The 23,446-nt window shown below is 42.5% G+C and overlaps 1 protein-coding gene and 2 non-coding genes across 7 annotated transcripts in view; 1 reads left to right on the top strand and 2 right to left on the bottom strand.

Annotated features, from left to right (window-relative positions):
• Nucleotides 1-23,446, top strand: part of PRDM10 (PR/SET domain 10) — a 101,972-nt gene that overhangs the window by 4,828 nt on the left and 73,698 nt on the right. Inside the window, exon 2 of one of the 5 annotated variants that reach the window (XM_032358031.1) lies at nt 8,351-8,393. The exons of the other annotated variants lie outside the window; for them this stretch is intronic. The gene's annotated coding sequence lies outside the window, so the exon portion shown is untranslated. The remainder of the gene's footprint in view (nt 1-8,350; nt 8,394-23,446) is intronic. 5 annotated transcript variants of the gene reach the window in all.
• LOC116600415 lies at nt 9,839-9,944 on the bottom strand. Its single transcript, XR_004289628.1, has one exon. It is a non-coding gene; the product is annotated as a U6 spliceosomal RNA (small nuclear RNA).
• LOC116600413 lies at nt 10,316-10,421 on the bottom strand. Its single transcript, XR_004289627.1, has one exon. It is a non-coding gene; the product is annotated as a U6 spliceosomal RNA (small nuclear RNA).

Genomic DNA, 23,446 nt, shown 5'->3' with positions numbered 1-23,446 from the left:
TACTCAATAATTTGAACTTAAAATAATAAAATGAAAATTTATTGAGCACATAATCCATTAAAAAAAGTTGAGCTAAGCATAATCAGCTGAATTTTCCCAAACTTGGTCTGCTGCTTACTCATTGATTTTTATAATGTATCATTTTTTCAAAGCTTTAAGGAATACTTCTGGGAGAAAGTTAAAACTGAGAAAATCAAGCTCACTTTTTCTTTTTCCCCCCTCCTATGATTTAGGGAAAGGCCATGATAGTTTGATTCCAAGTGTGGAACACTTTGGACCAGCTCAGGGGACAACTGTACTTTTAAACACACAAGAGTCATAGCTTACAGATAAAATCATGTTCTTTTTATGTCTGTATTTGAAAACAAACATTTCCTTTTACTACCCTGTATGGAGGTTTGATATGTTGTAGCATTGGGTTCTGTGGGCAAAGACTAGACTCAATCGACTCATCTTGGGCCTTCTACATAGGCTGTAAGCTTAGTTTTTCTTCCTTCCTTCCTTCCTTTCTTTTTTAAGATTTTTTTTTTTAAGATTTTATTTATATATTTGACAGAGAGATCACAAGTAGGCAGAGAGAGAGAGAGGAGGAAGCAGGCTCCCTGCTGAGTAGAGAGCCCGATACAGGACTCCATCCCAGGACCCTGAGATCATGACCTGAGCTGAGGGCAGCGGCTTAACCCACTGAGCCACCCAGGCGCCCCCTTTTTTAAGATTTTATTTATTTGTTTGACAGCACACAAGCCACAAGCAAGGAGAGCAGGCAGAGGGAAAGGGAGAAGTAGACTCCCCTCTGAGCAAGGAGCCCAATGCAGGGGCTTGATCCTGTCAGGACCCTAGGGTTATGACCTGAGCCAAAGGCAGATGCTTAACTGATTGAGCCACTCATGTGCCCCCTCCCCATTAAAGATTATATTTATATGGCAGAGAAAGAGTAGTTTCTTTATTAAATCATGTAACTAGTTTTTTGGTTTTTTTTTTTTTTTTTTTAAAGATTTTATTTATTTACCAGAGAGAGAGAGGGGGAGAGAGCGAGCACAGGCAGACAGAATGGCAGGCAGAGGCAGAGGGAGAAGCAGGCTCCCCGCTGAGCAAGGAGCCCGATGTGGGACTGGATCCCAGGACGCTGGGATCATGACCTGAGCCGAAGGCAGCTGCTTAACCAACTGAGCCACCCAGGCGTCCCTTGGTTTTTTTTTAAGATTTATTTATATTTTAGGGAGCGAGTGAGACAGAGAGCCGGTGTACAGGGGCAGAGGGAGAGGGAGAGAGTCTCAAGAAGACTGCGCTGTGCTGAGGGCTGAGCCCAGAGCCCCAGCCGTGGCTGGGTTTCAAACCTTCGACTGAAACCAAGAGTCAGCGCTCCATGGACTATACCACCCAAGCACCTGTCGTTTAACTAATTCTTAATTATTATTATTTTTAAAAAGATTTTATTTATTTGACAGAGAGACAGTGGGGGAGGGAACACAAGGAGGGAGTATGGGAGAGGGAGAAGCAGGCTTCCGGCCAAGCAGGGAGCCCGATGTGGGGCTTGATCCCAGGACCCTGGGATCATGACGCGAGCTGAAGGCAGTCTGCTTAACAGACTGAGCCACACAGGCACCCCGACTAGTTCTTAATTATTAATGGGGATAATAATAGTACCAGTCTCATAGTCTTGGTATGAAAATGCTTGTTATCAGTGACCACAATAATGTAGCTGTCTCAGGAACAAAGAACATAGTGATCACTGACTCAGTTAACTACCTGATTTTGGACCCTCTGCTTTAGCCAAACCAGTATTCCCACTGTCCCTGCAGTATTCTGGAGTTTTCCTTCATGTTTTCACACCTTCATTTCTCAAATGGAATGTTTGTGTCATTCCCCTGCCCCCCCCCACCTCCTCTTCTAGTTCAGTCCAGCAAAATCCCGAGCATCTTTCTCCAGCAGTTGGTTGGTAAACTTTTTTTCGGTAAAGAACCAGGGAGTAAATATTTGTGGTTTTGTGGGCCATATGGTCCCTGTTACAACTGATCCTTCACATCCATCATGAGAAGCATGGCTGTGTTCCAATTAAACTTTATTTATGGACCCCGAAGTGTGATGTACTGTAATTTTCATGTGTTATGAAATACTCTTTTTTTGGAGTCTTTTCAACTATTTTAAAATGTAAAAACCACTCTTAGCTCATAGGCTATACCCAAAACAGGCATTGAGCCACCCTTGGGCTGTGATCTGCCGGCCCCTGTATTAGAGCAGACTGAAAGCACACATTCTTCATGGCAGTGCCGTTGACCATTGTATTTGAAACTGCTCCCTTTTGTCTCTGAATGTCCTACAGGGCTTTTGTACTGTTTTGTAGTAATAGTAGCACTTATTGGGTACTTAATTCATATCATACAGCTATTATTTGTGCTCATTTCTTATTTCCTAAATATGTTGTAAATTTCTAGAAGTGATGGATACATTTTAGCCTCCTGTTATAGAAATGCAGTACAAGAATGTCTACTGGATTCTAAGATGTTTGGAGGCATAAAGGAGTGAAGGTAATTAATTTTAAGATATTCAAAGTGATTTCTGAGGTTTTTCTTCCCTTTTCTTCAAAATTTTATTTTTTGTGTGCAAATCTCTTCTTGCTTGAAGATTTTAAGGCTAGTCTGTTGGGGTTATTTTCAGTCTTACTACAAACCATGATTATGGGCAACCTTATTATCATGTCCTTCTGATGGTAGAATAGCTCTAACACCTTTAGCTAATTGTTGCTTTGTGTATTACTAAACTTTTCAGTGTGTTTTCTAAGGCATCTGTTTACATTTCATCCTTAATGTGTGGCATTGACAGAACACTATTGTAACTACAAATGAGAACAAGGAGACAATTTTAATGAGTGATATAAGAGTGGTGGGAACTAGGCTAGGAGCAAGATGTGTGGGGGTTCTCAATCTCAGGCAATGGTGTGTATATTAATTAGATTTCAGTCTCTTTCTCATTTATCCATCTTCTCTTGAAGTTGATGAATGAAATTATTCAGGATTTTAATTAAGTACTTCATACATTGATAAATATAAGGACATACAGCCAGTCAGTGTTTAGGGCATTTGTTTATGTGACGTGTAAGTTTTCTCAAGTACGTTAAAGCTGTTGAAGTAAGATATGACATAACTATAAAATGTTAATTCTAGAATTAAAACTAAATTATGGGGGGACACCTGGGTGGCTCCATTGCTTGAGTGTCCAACTCTTGGTTTAAGCTCAAGTCATGATCTCCTGATGGTGGGATCTAGCCCCACTTTGGGCTCTGTGCTCAGCACTGAGTCTGCTTCAATTCTTCCTCTCCTTTCCCCTCTGCCCTTCCCTGCTCACTCACTCACTCTCTCTAAAATAAATAAATAAATAAAATCTTAAAAAGAAATCTTAAATAAACAACAACAATCCCCCACCCCCTAAATTATGGAGAGCCTGACTGGCTTAGTTGGTGAGGCATGTCACTCTTGATCTTGGGGTTGTGAATATGAGCCCCAGGTTGGGGGTAGAGATTACTTAAAAATACACCCAAAATTGGGGTGCCTGGGTGGCTCAGTGGGTTGGAGCCTCTGCCTTTGGCTCGGGTCATGGTCTCAGGGTCCTGGGATCGGGACCCATGTTGGGGGGCGGTTTCTGCTCAGCTGGAAGCCTGCTTCCCCTTCTCTCTCTGCCTGCCTCTCTGCCTACTTGTGATCTCTCTCTGTCAAAATAAATAAATAAAATTTAAAAAAAATACCCCAAACTAAACTAAATTATGTAGTAGAAATTGTACTTTGAAGAACTTTGTTCCATTAAAAATTTTAAGAACACTTACATTCATATTTATATATGAGTTATCCCAAAGTCTGGTGTCTCTTCAAAAAATGTATCTTTTGGGGCACCTGCTTGACTTAGTTGGTTGAGCGACTGCCTTCAGCTCAGGTCATGATCCTGGAGTCCAGTGATCGAGTCTTACATCAGGCTCCCAGCTCCAAGGGGTCTGCTTCTCCCTCTAACCTTCTCCCCTCTCATGCTCTCTCTCTCTCACTCTTTCTCTCTCAAATAAATAAAATAAAATAAAAATGTATCTTTTATTTGAGGGGTGCCTGGGTGGCTCAATCAGTTAGGCTTCTGACTTTTGGTTTCGGCTCAGGTCATGATCTCAGGGTGGTGAGATTGAGCTCTGCGTTCGGCTCTATGCTCAGCTGGGAATGTGCTTGAAAGTCTTTCTCCCTGTCCGTCTGCTTCTCCCCCTGCTTGTGCTCTCTCATTTCTTTCTTTTTTTTTTTTTAAGATTTTATTTATTTATTTGACAGACAGAGATCACAAGTAGGCAGAGAGGCAGGCATAGAGTGTGGGGGAAGCAGACTCCCTGCTGAGCAGAGAGCCCCATGCGGGGCTTGATCCCAGGACCCTGAGATCATGACCTGAGCTGAAAGCAGAGGCTTAATCCACTGAGCCACCCAGGTGCCCCATCATTAATTAAAAACTATATCTTTTTATACATCATTAAAAAATATATATCTTTTTGGGGCACCTGGTTGGCTCAGTCAATGGAACATGTGACTCTTGATCCCAGGGTTGTGGGTTTGAGCCCCACGTTGGGTGTAGAGATTACTTAAAAATAAAAAAAAAATTAGAAATGGGCACCTGGGTGGCACAGTCATTAAGAGTCTGGCTTCAGCTCAGGTCATGATCCCAGGGTCCTGGAATCAAGCCCCCGCACTGGGCTCCCTGCTCAGTGGGGGACTGCTTCTCCCTCTCCCACCTGCCCTGCTTGTGTTCTCTCTCTCGCTGTGTCTCTCTGTCAAATGAATAAAAATAAAATGAATAAATGTTTCTATCTTAAAAAAAAAGAAACAATCATATCTTTTTTCAGATCCATGTTTTTTAACCATTTATAAATTATAGAACATATGGGACACCTGGCTGGCTCAGCTGGTAGAGCATGTAACCCCATCTTGGAGTTGTGGATTTGAGTACCATATTGAGTGTAGAGATTGCTTAAAAACAATATCTTTGAAAAAAAAAAAACCTATTGGACATATTTTTAAGTCTAAGAGAGTATGTATAAAAAATATATGTCTAAGAAAATATGCATAAAAAGACCTTTACAGAAAAAAAATTCTAAGACTTTATTGAGTGACTCTACGTGAAACCTAAATAAACGAAGATGATACACTGGTTCAAGGATTGGAAGATTTGATATTTGCAAGGTGTTAATTCTTTGGAAACAGACTTATAGATCTAATGTAATCCCAGCAAGTTTAAAAAAAAATAGACAAGGCGATACTAAAGTTTTTGCTAATGCCCAAGAAAAGACCAGACACTCTTGAAAAAGAAAAAATAAATTGGAAAAACATCTCTACTGGAGATCAAGAAGAGCGTCGTAATTAAGACAGTGTGTATTGGCACCAGGATAGACTAATTGATCAGTAGAACACCATGAGGAGTACAGAAATAGATTCACACGAATTCAGACATTTAATTTATGACCCAAGAGGCATGGCAGATGAAAGACAAAGCAATAAGGCCTTCAGAAGCTAATATAGGAGAATATTCATGACCTCAGCATAGGTCTTAGATACGAATCTTAAATAAGATGTTGCTTCCACTAATAGAATAATGGGCAGAAGTCTTCAACAGGCATTTTAGAAAAGGAGATAGCAAAATGTCTATTAAATATTTGCATTGTAGGGTGTTCAGCCTTGTTAATAATCAAAGAGATGCAAATTTCAACCACAGTGCCCTATTACTGATACCTAAATTAGAGTTGGCAATACCGAATCCTATGCTCTTGAGCAACAGGAACATTCATATCTGGCGGATAGGAATATAACTTGTATGACTACTTTGGAAGGCAGTTTGGAATTATCTAGAAAGTCAAAGATATGCAGACTCTGAAGCCCCGCAATTCCCCTGCTAGAGAAATGCATATACATGAGATAAGCAGAAAAGATATTTGAAGTAATTAATTTTCCTGATATGAGTTGACTGAGTTAATGTTTGAGGGCTGCTATGTTCTGTTCTGTATACCCAGGTAGCTTTTGTTTTGTTACAACAGTGAACTGATGTTATTTATATTTTCCCTCTCTGCTGACAATTTTATTTTATTTTATTTATTTTTTTTTAAAGATTTTATTTATTTATTTGACAGAGAGAAATCACAAGTAGATGGAGAGGCAGGCAGACAGAGAGAGAGAGGGAAGCAGGCTCCCTGCTGAGCAGAGAGCCCGATGCGGGACTCGATCCCAGGACCCCGAGATCATGACCACTGAGCCACCCAGGCGCCCTATTTTATTTTATTTTTAAAAGATTTTATTTATTTATTTGACAGACAGAGATCACAAGTAGGCAGAGAGGCAGGCAGAGAGAGAGGGAGGAAGCAGGCTCTCTGCTGAGCCGAGAGCCCGATGCGGGGCTCGATCCCAGGACCCCGGGATCATGACCTGAGCCGAAGGCAGAGGCTTAACCCACTGAGCAACCCAAGCGCCCCTTTGCTGACAATTTTAATACAAATCTTTCATCCAGTCTGTTCTTCAGTTCCTAAAACAATGCTGGCCATAGAGTAGGCATTTAATAAATATTATTGTGTTTTAAAAAGATTTCATTTTTATAATGGGCGCTCTTCACTCTGCTTTATAGTTACCTCAGCTAATCTGGCTATTGACTAATATGCCTATTTAAATCTCTCTGTGGGTTTGGTAAATTATAACCTCCCCGGATTCCTTTGGGATCAAGCCTAGCCTAGTGATTGCATCATCTGGTGGGAGGCCAGGGCAACAGGAGCAGATCCAAGCCTCGCTTGCGTTCTGGCAGTTTTGCCCAGGAGAAAGCTGTGCAGCAGAGAGGGAAATGATCAAGCTTTGGTAGTGAAAGGGATCTGGGTTCAAATCCCACTTACGAGCATTATGACCTTGGACAAGTACAAATTTCTGGTTGTTATGAAGACTGAAATTGAGTATTTAAAGGCCATCTCACAATGCCTGGCATGTGATGGATGCTGAGTAAACGGCAGTAGTTATAATTGTTACTGTTCCACTGGTGCTTACTTAAGTACCATTGGATTTCCACAGTACACATTTTCATTAAGATGGATTGTGCTTATGCTGCATTTTAAAATAAAAAACTGCATCCATTAGGGGGCTCCAATTTTGTGATCTCCCTTAACCACTTCAGTGGATTTGCAAATGAATCTAACATGTCCTCTGGATGTAGTGGTTCTGACAAGAGTTTGCAGAAGAGATGTGACTGAGACTTCTGAACAGGCTCTGGATGCCACTGTTTGTCGCTCCGTGGAAGAAAGTGCTAACCGCAGAGTTTGAAGAGTCCTCCCATTTTAACTGAAAATATACATATTTTCTAGTGTCATATGTCAGATGCGAGAATCCTTGCTTATAGTTATGAGGTATTTATTCCCAAATCAACTGCTTAGTAATGAAAATGTATTAAAATACCTTTTAATTGGAAGTAAGACTTTTCTGGATAAGTTACCTTCATGAACTGATGCTTAGCTTGTGGTGATCGTAAATCAGTTAACATTTGTAATATACTCTATACTGTTATACTCTATTATAACAAACATCCCACTCTATCTTAACAGCAAGCCTGTAAATTAGCTAAGTCAGGTGATGTTATTTCAGTTGTTAAGATAGAGAACTTTTTATTTGCCTTCACATTCAATATTTTTTTTTTAAGATTTTATTTATTTATTTTACAGAGATAGATCACAAGTAGGCAGAGAGGCAGGCAGAGAGAGAGAGAGGGAAGCAGGCTCCCTGCTGAGCAGAGAGTCCAATGCGGGACTCGATCCCAGGACCCTGGGATCATGACCTGAGCTGAAGGCAGCGGCTTAACCCACTGAGCCACCCAGGCGCCCCCCACATTCAATATTTTTACACTGCGCTGTGCTTTAAGAAATGTCCTGGCTCGTAGAAGGCAATTCTGTATACTAGACCAGTGGATGCTGGCCTCCTATAGTTAGTTTCATTAAGATGGAGGAACTTGAAATTTGAAGAAGGCTGAATTTAGATTACAAGTCTTTTTTTTTTTTTTTTTTTTTTAATTTACTTGACAGAGCACAAGTAGGCAGATGAGAGGGAGAAGGAGACTCCCCACCCAGCAAGGAGCCTGATGCGAGGTTGGGTCCCAGAACCCTGGGATCACAACCTGAGCCGAAGGCAGATGCCTAATGACGGAGCCACCCAGGTGCCCCTAGATTATAAGTCTTAATTAATTGCCAGTAAGATGGAATTTTTATGAAGGCAATGACTGCCTCATTATGTCATCTGTCTGGGCTCACTATCTTGTTAATCAAACGCTTGTCTCTGACCATTCTGTGTTTTATATTTAAATTTGCAAACAGGGGACCTGAGGTGGAAGAAGGAGAACTTGAAAATGAACAGCAGGTGAGACCCTCATTAACCTGTTCACAGAGGAAGTGACTTGGATATAAAAGGAATTACTTCAAACTAGTATCAGTTTGCTTCTTAGTGCTGGGCCAACACAGTGGCTCAGCCTATTTGAACAACAACAAAAAAGGCTGTGTAGTGTTTCAGGCGTTGAGGCAGTGTGAACAGGTAGTTACACTGTTTTTTCTTGTGTTAAATGCATAGTGTTAAGTAAGGAAAAGTTGGGTTGTACAATAATTGCCTGTAACCCATTTTAATATTTTTTCTCAGTTAAAACAGTAAAGCACACGAACTTAAAGAAACAGCTTGGTACTTAAAAGTGTGCCTCTCTGCATTCTTCAGTGTTTTATCCTAGCAAGTTGGGATTATGATTGTTGAGTCATAGTTACCACCCAGAACCATCTGTAAGAAATGCTTTCAGGGCTCCAGAACACCCACCTGCCAGTCTCCTACTTACTTGCTGCAATTGCTAATTTAACAAAAGAGCTTGAGATATTTGGGCCAGATAGCTTTCTGTGTTCAGGTGTGCCAGGGGCCACAGCTAGTATTTGTACCCCTGCCAGCTGTCTTGTGAAACAAGGCCACCGTTCACAGAGGGAGCTAGGGTAGTGTGCTTACAGCTATCTGGAGTTGAAACACAGGGGCGCTCAATGTTACTTGATGAGTCATTTGAATCAATCTTTCAGTCTTCACATGTTCCTCATAAATCCATATTTACATCCAAAGTTTATTTCAAATATTTCTCATAAGTGGTTGGAACAGATTTGCTTGTTAGCGTGTGGCAAAGGGAAGCTTGAAAATCAGATTCATGAGAGTGATGTGGTTGGCAAGGAAGACCACCTAAATTAACAATCACCTCAGCCTTTTCAGAATTCTGACATTAATACCACAAGCATATTAGGGAGGCTGGTAAGTTGTATATTTTGAGCAAAGGTGTCAGGAGTCTTGCTAAGCTTTTGTTTAGTGATAAAGTCTTTTTTTTTTTTTTTTTTAAGATGATGATTTTGAGCACTGAAAGTTTGTGTATGAATGTCTATTAATATCACTAAGTCCCAGTAAGAATTCAGAGCTCTGATCCTTACTTATTAAAAGTCAGGTCTTGGGGCTCCTGGGTGGCTCAGTGGGTTAAAGCCTCTGCCTTCGGCTCAGGTCATGATTCCAGGTTCCTGGGATCGAGCCCCGCATCGGGCTCTCCGCTGCTCGGGGAGCCTGCTTCCCTTCCTCTCTCTCTGCCTACTTGTGATCTCTGTCAAATAAGTGAATAAAATCTTAAAAAAAAAAAAGTCAGGTCTTGGCCTCATTATATAATCAGTCTCTTATATTACTTCTAGAATGATTTTCTGAAAAGTTTTATTGCCATGATAAAAGATTTTTGTTGTCCAAGAGTTAGCCCGATCTGGGTGACATCAGACTCACCTGGGGATACTTGATTCTTTTTTTAAAAAAATAAGGAATGCTTCATGAAGGTGCCTGTCATCTTTGTGTGGGGCCATGCCCATCTTCTCTGTATCTTTCCAATTTTAGTACTTGTGCTGCAGAAGGGAGCACCACCTGGGGACGTTTAAAAACAAAGATGCCCTGGGGCGCCTGGGTGGCTCATTGGGTTAAAGCCTCTGCCTTCAGCTCAGGTCATGATCCCAGGGTCTTGGGATCGAGCCCCACATCGGGCTCTCTGCTCCGTGGGGAGTCTGCTTTCTCCTCTCTCTCTGCCTGCTTGTGATCTCTGTCAAATAAGTGAATAAAATCTTAAAAAAAAAAAAGTCAGGTCTTGGCCTCATTATATAATCAGTCTCTCATATTACTTCTAGAATGATTTTCTGAAAAGTTTTATTGCCATGATAAAAGATTTTTGTTGTCCAAGAGTTAGCCCGATCTGGGTGACATCAGACTCACCTGGGGATACTTGATTCTTTTTTTAAAAAAATAAGGAATGCTTCATGAAGGTGCCTGTCATCTTTGTGTGGGGCCATGCCCATCTTCTCTGTATCTTTCCAATTTTAGTACTTGTGCTGCAGAAGGGAGCACCACCTGGGGACGTTTAAAAACAAAGATGCCCTGGGGTGGCTCATTGGGTTAAAGCCTCTGCCTTCAGCTCAGGTCATGATCCCAGGGTCTTGGGATCGAGCCCCACATCGGGCTCTCTGCTCCGTGGGGAGTCTGCTTTCTCCTCTCTCTCTGCCTGCTTGTGATCTCTGTCAAATAAATAAATAAAATCTTTAAAAAAAAAACAAACAAAAACAAAGATGCCCGCTCTCCTCCCCTCTACATCTGCAACTGATTGAATAAAAATTCTCAGGGAGGGTTCCTGACTGGCTCAGTCTGTACAGTGTTCAACCCTTGATCTCAGGGCCAGAGCTCAAGCCACACATTGAGTGTAGAGCTTACTTTAAAAAAAAAAAAAAAAAATTTCTTCACGGGTAAGGCTCTGGAATTTGTCCTTCTTGCCTAGCTTCCTAGGTGATTCTGATAAAACCAGTTCATAAACTTTGGGCATTGTAATTCTTTAACTTGAAGGCTGTAACCGGCTCATCCTGTTTGAGACTTTTCTCTCTCAGTCACTAGCCCCTGGAATTCCTCAATTCCTCTTGAGTCTGGAACTTTCTCAAGTTGTTTAAATATATATAGAGAGTATTTATATGCTTATACTATATATGTGTGTGTGTATATATACGCCATAATTGTATAATAATATAAATATTATACAATATGCATACTGGAAAGTTCTTGATGTTTATTTCCAGTTTGCTTCCTAGACGTTCTGCATTGATTTAAATGTCCATTTTTTTCTTTAAAAAAAAATGCCTGTATTGAGGTGCCATGCATATACTATAAATGCACTCATTTGAAGAGCTTTAGTGTATTTTATAGAGTTCTGCAACTGTCACCAGCGTCGTTCTAGAATATATTCATAACCCCCGAAAGAAACTCCGTATCTCTTGTCTTAATTCCCCATCTGTGTTCTGCTTCCTGCCTCTATTCATGTGCCATTCTGCAGACTTCATATAAGTGAAATCATTCGATATGAGGTCCTTCGTGACCAGCATCTTTGACTTAGCAGAGCACCTCGCCCCCGCCCCGTCAGGCCTGCTTTCCTTACCAGGGCCTAAACAAAACCAGAGAGGTCTGAGAGGCCGAGATTCCTGCAGGGCTCTAGGTAATCTCTTGGGACTGAAGAGACAGCGATCTGACTCGAAGGCAGTCAGAACAGCAGGGCCAACATCCCAGAGGCAAAGAAGACACAGAGAGGTGAGCCCGAGATTAGCCCTGGTTTTCCTCTTGAGGCATTTGCTGCTAAACGGTCCTGGTCAAGAGATAGGAGGGTAAAGTAACTGAAGAGAAGAGCGGGGACTTTAGTAGTCTTACAGTGCTGGAGAGACAAAAACTGGAATCCAGCGCCCACCAAGGAGGAAGCTCCCCAGGAAAGATCTCAAAGTCTGTTGTGACTTCTAGAAGGTCAGACCAAGGAGCAGACCCAGTCTGCAAATCAGGCTGGAGTAGCCCCGTGGGACTGAGTGTTCTGCCCTTCTGCAGCCTGCCGTAGCATAGGTGGTTGTGGAGGAAGCTGGCCGTTCCCTGTGGGAGAGGACACCATAAGGCTTTCAGGCACTGGTGGTGTTCTGTGCTTTGATCCACCACGTTTACTCTGTGACCATCCCTGGAGCTGGATGCTAATGATTTGTGCTCTTTTCCGTAGGCCTGTGATACACTCTGCTGCTTTGAGGTTTCCCTCTAAAGTCTTGTGAGAGGAGAATAGAGGACTCCTGACAGATTCTCTTTGAAATTGCCTTCAGATTTTACCAGCCAACCAGCTATTCTTTGTAAAAAAGGAAAAGGCAAACATCAAGGTTTCTCATTCTTCAGAACTCACACTGAGTGTGGTGGTTCCTTTTGAACTCTCAAGGATTTTAATGTAGAATTGTCCGGCTGAGACCCCTAACAAGACTCTTAACCTAGGTTTTTCTTTTCTTTGAGGAAGGAGGAGGACTTGGTGCCTGGTGGGATTTCTGTATGGGAGTAGAAGGGCAAAGGGACGTATAAATGAAGTGGGAAAAGAAAGCCAAGGGGACCATTTCAGATCTGCTTGCATCAACTTCATTCCTTGCTTGTTTTTGTAGTCTAATTTTCTAATCTTTTTTTTTTCTTTTTTCTTTTAAACTTTAGTTCAGTTCTCTTCTGGTTACACAGTATTGTCTTTGATGATAGCCACAATGAATTAGGAAAATTTCTTTTCTTTTCTTCTTCTTCTTCTTCTTCTTCTTTTTTTTTTTTTTTTTTAAAGATTTTATTTATTTGATAGAAGCACAGTGAGAGAGGGAACACAAACAGAGGGAATGGGAGAGAGAGAGAAGCAGGATCCCCACTGAGCAAGGAGCCTGATATGGGGCTCGATCCCACAACCCTGGGATTGTGACCTGACCTTAAGGCAGATGCTTAATGACTGAGCCTCCCAGATGCCCCAGGAAAATTTCTTTAGGATGTATTCTGCAGTAGTTTTTAGTCTGTAACACGTTAGTCCTCTCATATTAAAAGTGCTGCTTATTCTGAAAATTTTCTGCCATTGTCTGCTCACTTGCTGAGTTTCTAAAGTTTTTTTCTGTTTATTTTCCCAGTGGCATAAAGTTTTATCTGGTGAGGTGCCTGGCCAGCTCAGTCAGTAGGGGATGTGACTCTTAATTTCAGGGTTGTGAGTTCAAGCCCTGTGTTGGGCATGGATCCTACTTAAAATCAATCAATCACCAACCAATCAATAAAACAATTTTTTTATCTGGGGGAATTTTTCCGTAATCTTGAACATTTCATTGTTTGCTTCACTGTTAACACATAGCAAATGTTGGGGAGGCTGGCTGGCTCAGTGGGTAATAAGCCTCTGCCTTCGGCTCAGGTCATGATCTCAAGGTCCTGGCATTGAGCCCTGCATTGGGCTCTCTGCTCAGCAGGGAGCCTGCTTCCCTCCCCCCTCTCTGCCTGCCTCTCTGCCTACTTGTGATCTCTGTCTGTCAAATAAATAAATAAAATCTTAAAAAAAAACAAACCACATAGCAAATTTTAACTGAACAACATCAGTAGAAATACCTGGAGGACCCTATTGTTATCACTTTCTCTTTTTTTTTTTTTTTTTTTTTATAATTACCCTGAGACCTCTCTGTTTATATGGAAATATTCCAAATCCATAACAGCTTAATGAAAAGCACTTTTTAAATTTGGAACCTAGTCAAAGGCTTATTGTTATTATTTTTAAAATTTGTTGAAAGCTTTTATGAAAGTCTGGTTTCCCCGACGATTTACTGTCTCAGAAACCTTTAGTTCCATAGGCGTATTTTCCCCAATTAAAACTGTGTTTATTTTACTTCCTTGTGGAGTTAAAAATAATATTTTCATCCTCTGACTCCACCCTCACTCGTGGGTTTCCAGTAGCTCTTTAGCCTGGGGCAGAGGGGCAGCTAGGATGGCGCCCAGGGTTGGCCAATGGAGGGAGTTCAGGCTGGGCAGACCCACACCTGGGCAGGTTACGTCTGCCTTGTGAAATGGAGGGCAACACTGCCTTAGCCTCCTCAGGGTTGAGATGGAGAGCAAATCAATGGCATCTGCCAGGGCACTTGGATCACCTTGCTAGGCAAGGTTAAGTATTACTTAAGCGTCTCATTTACAGTTTTTCTCAGTGTTACCAATTTGTTGTGAATTTTCAAAATGAGAAACTTATGTGACAGATTATTTAGGCTTCCTCTTTTCAGCAAGAATTGGGAATCTGTGCTGAAATTTCTAGAATTTTGTTATTCGTCCATTGCTACTTCCGCCACCAATTCCTATTCATCTTTAAGAGCTGAGTCCACTGTTTTTTTGTCCTTTCTTCTGAGTTCGAAAACTGTTTTGTCCAGAGATCAGTTAAATGTGAAATTTCTACTTGCCATTGCAAATGAGTGAGCATAATAGGAGCCCTTTATTTTCATTTCATATAGCCTAATTTTGTAGCTTCCAAATTTCGTATTACATCTCAGTCACAAAGTGGTTAGCTGCTGTTTGGGGCACTCCTTTGTGATTCTATACTATTGTTTTCTGAATTGTGAGGATACATGGTTTATTTATTTTGAGAGAGAGAGAGAAAGAGAGCATGCGTGTGAGTGGGGGCAGGGACAGAGGGAGAGCGAGAGCTCAGGCAGGCTCCACGCTGGAGCAGAATCTAACATGGGGCTCGATCTCACAACTCTGAGATCATGCCCTGAGCTGAAATCAAGAGACAGATGCTTATCTGACTGAGCCCCCCAGGGGCCCCAAAGATATAGGCTTTAAACAACTTCATTTGGGGGTGTCTGGGTGGCTCAGTGAGTTAAAGCCTCTGCCTTCAGCTCGGGTCATGATCCCAGCGTCCTGGGATTGAGCCCTACATCAGGCTCTGCTCAGCCGGGAGCCTGCTTCCTCCTCTCTCTCTCTCTCTCTCTGCCTATTTGTGATCTCTGCCTGTCAATTAAATAAATAAAATCTTTTAAAAAACCCCAAAAAACCAACTTCATTTGGTTGTTGTGACATTAAATGAATGAGCATTTCTAAGTGTTAATTGCTTAGACCAGTGACTGGCACATGGAAGGCATTCAACACGCGTTAGCTGTCCACATAGCTTGTCCCCATGATCCGCCCGTGCACACCGCTGTTCCTTGGCCACACCCAAGGGGCCCTTGGCAGAATCAGAGGGCAGTGGTTAACTGTAGATGCCCCTGTGGCTGGTGGGATAGGGGGTTTCCCAGTCCTTACATTAAAAAGTATGGTGTAAGACCCAAGACGAATCAGGTCAGGAGTCAGAGATCCAAGAAATAAATCCAGAACCAGAGCCTGGGAGTTTATGAGCTAGGAAATTAGGAGATGGGGCAAAAAGGAGCAGTTCTAATAGGTCCACGGAGTGGCTTGTGCTGACTGGGCCTTTGACAGGAAAGTGAACTGGACTAAGGTCCTCCTTTGTACCCTCTGACCTGGCCACCCTGCTCTCCCTAAAAAAACGGTCTTGGAGGTCCCTTATGTCAGGCAGGTTATTTGTACCAAAGAAGTGGCAAGTATGAGACTGAGGTTTGCCTGGACATGGGCAGGAACAGCATCACTGCTAGGACACCTGGGGGGGCTCAGTTGGTTAAGGGTCTGCCTCGGGCTCAGGTCATGATCTCAGGGTCTTGGTGAAGGGTGGTGAGGTCAGGAGCAGACGGCCAAGAATGAATTCTTAAGATGTCTCTGGTGCAGAAAGGTGATTTTGTTACAGTTCAGAACACGATGCATGGGCAGAAAGAGAAGCTTCACTGGGGTTGTGAGGAAGAGCCGAGTATACATTGTGGGGCTGCGGTAGGGAAGGGAGGTGTCCAAAGGGACTTTCATATGCTAAAGAAGTACTAGAGGACTGGCTTTTATCAAGCTAAGGTTGTTTTTCCCTCGAGGGACGCGCTAACGGAAAGATAGTTGGAAGTTTCCCGGAGGAGTATCACAGATCCCACCCTGGAGCAGGGGCTGGGGGCGGGGCTGGGGGTGGGAGTCAGCTGGTGCTTTCCTTCGCCTCTGCTTGCCTTCTGCTTCCTCATCACTGGGCTCGAGCCCTAGGTCTCCTCGGGCTCCCTGCCCAGTGGGGAGTCCGCTTCCCCCTGCTCCTGGGCTCGCACGCGCTGTCTCTCTCTTGCTTTCTCAAATCGCAGACCAGTCAGTCGGTCAGTCTTTGGGGAGAGAAAAAGGCAATCGCGGCTATTGTTCACCTGCAGTGGGCCAGAGACTTTGATAGGCGCTGTACGCGGTAGCTGCCTTGGGCCGACTGGCTGTCAGGGACTCCCGACAGGGGTGAGTCGGAGGTCAGCCCCTTTGACCTGAATTGGGAATGATTGCTGCGCTCCAGTGCAAGTTCCCTGCGGCTGGGCAGAGGCAGACCCCGTGGAGGGCGGGGTTCATTTTGAAGGGGAGGAGTAGGGGCCCTGAGTGATGGACTTTCTTCATGGTCTGCATGGAAAAGGGCACCAGCCAAGTCCCAGGTCCACCCCGGCAGCACTGCGTTTCCACCTTGGCCATCTATGCCATATTTTAATTTTTATTTTTACTTGTTTTTGTGGTAAAATATACATAAAATGAAATCTACCCTTTAACCATTTAAGCGTACCATTCAATGGCAGTAAGTACATTCACAGTGTTGTACAACCATCACCATTACTGATTTTCAGAACTTTTTCATCATTCTAGTTACTTTACCCATTAAACAATAACGCGCGCAGGCCCCCGGGAACTTCTGTTCTACTTCCGGTGTCTACTCTAGGTTTTTTTGGAAGCAGAGGACTACAATAGCTGTCCTTTTGTGCCTGGTTTATTTCACTTAGCTTCATGTTCTTAAGGTCCCTCCACTTGAGAGCATCTGCCAGAATTGACTTCCTTTTCATTTAAAAAAAAATATTATTTTTAAAATTATTTATTTATTTGACACAGAGAGAGAGAGAGAGAGAGAGAGTGAGAGAGGGTTAGAGAGGGAACACAAGCAGGGGGAGTGGGAGAGGGAGAAGCAGGCTTCCTGCTGAGCAGAGAGCCCAAGGCAGGGATGGATTCCAGGACCCTGGGATCATGACCTGAGCGGAAGGCAGATGCTTAACGACTGCCTCTATTTTATTTTATTTTTAAATAATGTTTATTTTATTTTTATTTCAATTTCCTTCCTTTTTAAAGCCAAGTAATATTTTATTCTGTGTGTAGACCACATTGCATTTATCTTTTCATCTGTTGATGGCATCTATGGCATTTTTTAGAGCAGTGTTCTGGGCTCGTAATCAGGATCTCATTTGTCTCTGTGGGAGTGGGAGAATGGTGGGAGCCTATCAGGTGTCTCTTCCCCCAACCCAAACTGTAAATGCTGTTTCTTTTACCTTAGGAAATCTTTATCAGGGAATAATCTCCTGTTCTGCTTTCACTACAAATTCTTATCCTGTTACCTCAGAACAATCCCATTCTTTTTTTTCCCTCCTGGACTTTTCTCTGTCTTCTCTGCCCCACTCCCCCGCCTACTTCGTTGTTCAGTAATTTCTTCTGAGACTTCTCTTCACCTCCACCCTGTTATTTCCTTTGTGCTCCTGCCTGCTTTCCACCCAGTCTCTTCTGGGAAACTTAGATTTTCTTCTGTATCCTCGTTGCTTTCCTCTTGTCTTTTTTTCTGGCCTTTCTTATTCCCTTCCCTCTCTCCCCTAGTTAGTTTCTTCTTGCGATACCATTTTAAATTTATGGCTCAAAATTCACTCCAATGATTATTTCTCTTATTTAACTTCTAAAGTGTTTACCATAGTCAAGTGTTCTAAGCATTTTGCAAATATTAACTCACTTAATCCTCTTTACACCTCTATGAAGAAGATCCTATTCCTGTTGCCACGTTACAGTGGATGACACTGAGCCACAGAGAGGCTAGGTAATTTGTACAAGGTTAACCGTTTGCGAAGGGTGGAGCCAGGACTGAAAGCCAGAGGTATGGCTTCGGCTTCTGGGCCCTGACCCGCTTCCCTGGCCTGAATGCAGCTCTTTCTAGCTCAAGGGCAGAGGGGGCATAGTTCAAGGTCAAGTTTCTAGCTCAAGGACAGAGGGGGCATAGTTCAAGGTCAAGTTAAACATAAAAAATGCTTGTCCCACCAAGCTCTAAACCATTAGAAGTGCTATATCTGGAAGTCTCATTGTAGCTGGTGCCTAGGGCTATAAGAGCAGCTGGGTCTGGGGGTCCCAAACAGATGGGTTCCACTGCTGGCTACTAACAAAATCCAAAGGCAGAGAAGCAAGTGGTGGGGAAACAAGAAAGGAATTTATTTCAGTGAGTCCCACATGGGGAAGACGGCAGACTAGCATCTCAAAGACTGTCTCCAAAGTGCTGAAAATAGTTCAGGTTTATATAAGGAAGATGTGGGGCAAAGGTGGGTGGCTAAGTGCAGGTGGGTAGTGACGGTCAGGTCAGTCATTGTCTTAGGGTCAGTCCTGTGGGGTCTTGCTGGCTCAGGGCAGCCCTCATTGCTTGAGGGGGGTAATTTTGCCTGCAGAGTCTTCTGCCTGAGCCCAGAGACTTGCTGGAATGAAGAACCCAACAGAAAGCTTAAGGTCAAAATGGAGGCAGCCAAAGTCCTTTTTCATTGTCTTATATATTCACGGGAGTCTTTATTTACCTTTTATTTTATTCTCTTTAAATCTGTACTTTTTTCAAGTACCATGATTTTAAAAATATCATTTAATTTTAATTATAGATTAAGAACTGAAAAGATATATAAAATTGAATTATAGAATTGAAAAGCAGTTTGATGAAGTTATTATGTAAAGAGGTCACTGATTTTCCTTAGAACATTAAGTTTTATTTTCTAGCTTTGTTTAATCACTGACTCATAACAGATGGTTCCTTACGTTTCTATTTCAGCTAAATTTATTTTATTTCAATTGAATTATTAGTAAATATACTTTTTTATTATCCAGGGAATCAAAATATAGTGTGCAACATAACTTTAGAGGAAATATACAAAGCATTATCCACCAGTTTAAATTCTTAGCGTTTGAAGTCTAATCCATGCCTAAATTGCTTTCTGTCTTGTACTCATCTTTACTGGGGTGGTTTAGCTGGGAAGTCAAGGACAATCAACTTAAAGGAAAAAGAGGAAAGCTAAGACAAACAGCTTTAGGCAATGTAAGAAATTCTGCTTTAAAGCATGTAAATCCTTTCCACTGTCAGCCCAGTGTGGTGGAGGGCTGAGAGCGCTGACAAGTCTCAGGCCTGACTTCTGTGCTGTCTTTACTTGCTGCTTGACTTGAAGTGATTCGCTCGCTCTCTCTGGTTGGTGACTTTGTCGTATATAAAATAGAACTTGCTCCAGATGACTGGTTCTCAACAGCACCCCCCCCCATACTGTTCTACAGCTGCACCAAGGTGTTCTTTTATTTAAATAAAAATAAAGTATAGAATTTTCTTACATTTTACCACCTGAAATGTCATTAACCCTTTGTTGCTATTGCTGCCAATCATCTTAGCCAGCGCCAGGAGGTGGCAACTGAACAAGTGGCCAGAAAAAAAGTGGAAAACTTGGGAATATCTAGTCTGCTCAATTTGATAGTTTTTGAGGAAGTTATAAAGTGAGATTGGATGTGATTTTTTTGTATAGTTCACATAGTGGAGTTATTGGTGCCGAATCACAACACAGGGGAAGTGTTTGCAATTTGTAGGATGAGAAGCCGTGTAGAATAGTGGCCGAACACGCGGACTCCGCAGCCAGGTCGCTCAGGTGTGGACCGCAGCTCTGTGACTGACTGACGAGCTCAGCTTCCCGGACAAGTTCGTTGAACCTCCCCCTCTCTCTGTTGCTCACCTGTGCGGGGCAGGTAGTGAGTAACGAACCTACTTCATAGGTTATTGTGAGGATGAAATGAATCAGTGCATCCGAAAGTATTTAGAACATGCCTAGCACATAGTAAGTACTTTACAAATATCAGCTATCATTATTCTGTGGTATGACCGAATCTATTAATATTTAATTGTACTCAACAAAGAACATTGATTGCTGGGGCTGTCTCCGACACATATTTAAGAACCACGGGCCTGGAATTTCTCTTCTTGTTCTGAAATTTTGTTATTCCATGTACTAGAATTGGATTCACTATAATCTTTTTTTTTTTTTTTTTAAAGATTTTATTTATTCATGTGGGAGAGAGAGAGAGAGAGAGCATGACTGGGGATGAAGGGCAGAGGAAAATGGAGATGCAGACTCTCTCACTGAGTGGGGAGCCAGACATGGGGCTCGATCCCAGGATCCTGGGATCATGACCTGAGCCGAAGGCAGATGTTTAACCGAATGAGCCATCCAGACGCCCCTATAACAGCATTTTATAGGGAAATTGTATTTATAGCTCAAGCTGTTTTCTGGGGTACGCATCTACCTTTGAAGGCAGATCTGGGCCTTGTTTTCTACCTCTGCATGCAGGTGATGAAGGGAGAGCTCGTCAACCTTAATCCTGGGTGGTTTTAGAGGAGTGGCTTCCTTCAGCACTGTAGGCCCTGGGGTGGTGGGAACCAGGCTGGTGGATGATGAGGGATATGGCTCAGGGGTGGCAGTGTGTTGGGAACTACAGGAACCAGGAAAAGGGCAGGCATTTGGGGAGTCTGGGTGCACAGGGACACTCCATTGTTCTGTGCAGAGTGAACCAGATTGGTGAACTGGCTGGAAAAGTCTGCATTTATCTTTCCTTCTTCCTTCCTCTTCCTTCCTCTTCCTTCCTCTGTCACTCTTCTCATGCAGGTGTCACCTGGAGTGACCTGGGAAGTGGGCTGTCCATCTCCCCAACCAGACTGCAAGTTCTGCAGGAGCAGGGTTTTTACTCACCTTTTTGTGTATCTGATGTTCACAAAGCCTGAAAAAAATGGCTACCATTTCTTGAATATTCGTCATTACGTTGTGTGATCCCAAGTATTACCAGGTTTTACTGAATCCGAGAGAGTGGTAAGATACATAATTGCGTTATGTATTGTTACAGAAGAAAAGGCAAGCCAGTTAAATTCTGATACAAGTGCTTTTTCCACTTAGAATTTTTACTATATACTTCTTGAAAGAGCTCTTTTGGATTTGTTTACACATAGTTTTTTTTATCACATCACCCTATGGACACATAAAAGGGAAAATGTAAGTGAAATAAATCGATTAAGGTATTGCCCCAATTTTATCACTTTCAGAGTCTGACTCTTCAGAATCACTTTTCACTCAGAGTCATTGACTTATTTCTGTGCCACCAAGAGTGTTGGTGATGCAGTGTTTCTTGGGGCACCTGGGTGGCTTCAGTTCGTCTTTGGCCCAGGTCATGATCTCAGGGTCTTGGGATCAAGCCCCACACTGGGCTTCTTGCTCAGTGAGAAGCCTGCTCCTCCCTCTCCCTTTACCCTTCCCTATGCCTCCCTAGTGCTCTCTTTCTGTCTCAAATAAATGAATCTTAAAAAAAAAAAAAAAAAGAGTGTTGGTGTTTCAGTGTCTCTTAAAAGAGGTCAATGCTGCTGTCTCCAGGAATCTCCCCCAAGCAGCTACTATCTATTCTGGGAGTTTTGATCCTGGTGTTTTCTCGACCTGTGGCAGGCTAGTCTTTCCCCGTATCTTGTTAATGACAGTACATACTGCGGCTTCCTCCATATCACTGTCTTCCATACCCAGGTCCTTTGCTTGTTAAGGTTATTTTCCCAGTTATGGATATTTGCTTCCCTAATCAGATTTATGCTCAACTGCTGTTCCCATGCCTTTCACTTCTAATGCCAAATTATAGTGTAATCTCCTTGAAGACGTTTAAAATGGCAGTTAGACTCAGGGTGTCCAGTGTTGACAATACGCATGACTCAGTGAAGCAAGGACAAAACTAATAAATGGCTGTGCACAAGGTCATACACAACAGGCAGTGGCATCCACGTCCTGACTGACACCTTGAGGACAGCAACCACAGGACACCACAGTTATAAAATAGATTCCTAGTTCAGAAATGTTAAAATGTGAAAAAAAAATGCATTATAGGCCTGACAAAATGCAAATTGTTAATTCCAACGACATCCATGCTGGGCAGATAATTTGGATTTTCAGACAAGGAGACTGGATGTTTCTTACTAACATCATAGCTATGAAGCACATGGTAGATTTGGGAGAGTAGAATCCAGATTTGTCTGATTCTAAAGGTCATACTTCCATCTATATAACATTACCCCAGAAAAAATAGAATGGAAGCTTCAAGGAAGCAAGGATTTTTTTTTATACTTTTTTTTTAAAGTTTTTTTATACAAGGATTTTTTTAGGACCCAGAACATCCTGGCATATACTAAGTACTTAATAACTATTTGTTGAATAAAGCCCTTAAAGAGAAGATAGAAATGTAGTCATGTCCTTCTTTTCCTAGAAATGAAGTCTGTAACATTTTGGACAAGGGGTCAAAGCAGGGAGGATGGGTGACTATTTTCTAGACAAGCTGCAATTTGTGTCACCCGTTTTTCCAGGTCTTAGAAGAGGCAAAATGGTGAGGAGTCGAAGGGCGTCTGTCTATAGCTGAGAGAGTGTGTCAGCACTAGCCTGTTGGACAGCACTAGGGTAGTTTCTGGCCTCTTCTTCCTCATCTCCTGCAAATCAAGATCAGCAGGACTCTGAATTGTGCAGTTAAAAATAAACAAAAAAGGAAGCCAGTCTGATAAGCCTTACCATAAAGGAAGCTTGTGTTCAGGACATTTATATGTGATCAGTTGCTAGGTTTTAAACAATATGAAATGTTTGGAAAATTCTGACGTGCTGATAGCTCATCTGAAAAATACAAAAGTTGACATATTTGAATACTACTTTGTGCTAGATCTTGTGCCTAGAATTTCTCCATATATCAGGTAATCCCTACAGTAACTCTGGGAGGTAATTACTGTCTCCATTTTCTATGATGATATTGAGGACTCAGAGAATAAGTTATACACTAGTGAGTGGTGGAGCCCATCTGGGAGCCAGGGTGTTTAACTGAGAATCTGCAGATTTGCTTCTGTTCTCTGCTGCTTCCTCTCTAAGCCTAAGGCAGAATTAGACTTTAGAAACCACTTTATGCTCTTTTTAAAAATTATTACTGGGGCGCCTGGGAGGCTCAGTGGATTAAAGCCTCTGCCTTCGGCTCAGGTCATGATCCCAGGGTCCTGGGATCGAGCCCCGCATCGGGTTCTCTGCTCAGCTGCGAGCCTGCTTCCTCCTATCTCTCTGCCTGCTTCTCTGCCTACTTGTGATCTCTGTCTGTCAAATAAATAAATAAAATCTTTTAAAAAAATTATTATTTAATTTATTTATTTGAGAGAGCATAGAGAGGGACAGAGAGGGGAGAGAAAGGGAGAGAATCCCAACCAGACTGTGCAAGGAGCTGGACCTGGGGCTCGATCTCACAACCGTGAGATCACGACCTGAGCTGAAACCAGGAGATGGACGCTTAACTGACTGAGCCACCCAGGCACCCACCACTCTACCCACTTATTTTACAACAAGGATACTGATGCTAGAGGATATAAAGTGACTTATTTAGGAGTGCTTGGGTGGCATAGTTGGTTG

Source organism: Mustela erminea, chromosome 9 (genome assembly GCF_009829155.1).
Source record: "Mustela erminea isolate mMusErm1 chromosome 9, mMusErm1.Pri, whole genome shotgun sequence".
Lineage (NCBI taxonomy): Eukaryota > Metazoa > Chordata > Mammalia > Carnivora > Mustelidae > Mustela > Mustela erminea.
The sequence above is the reverse complement of the archived record's forward strand: the minus strand, read 5'-3'. Positions and strand labels throughout refer to the sequence as shown.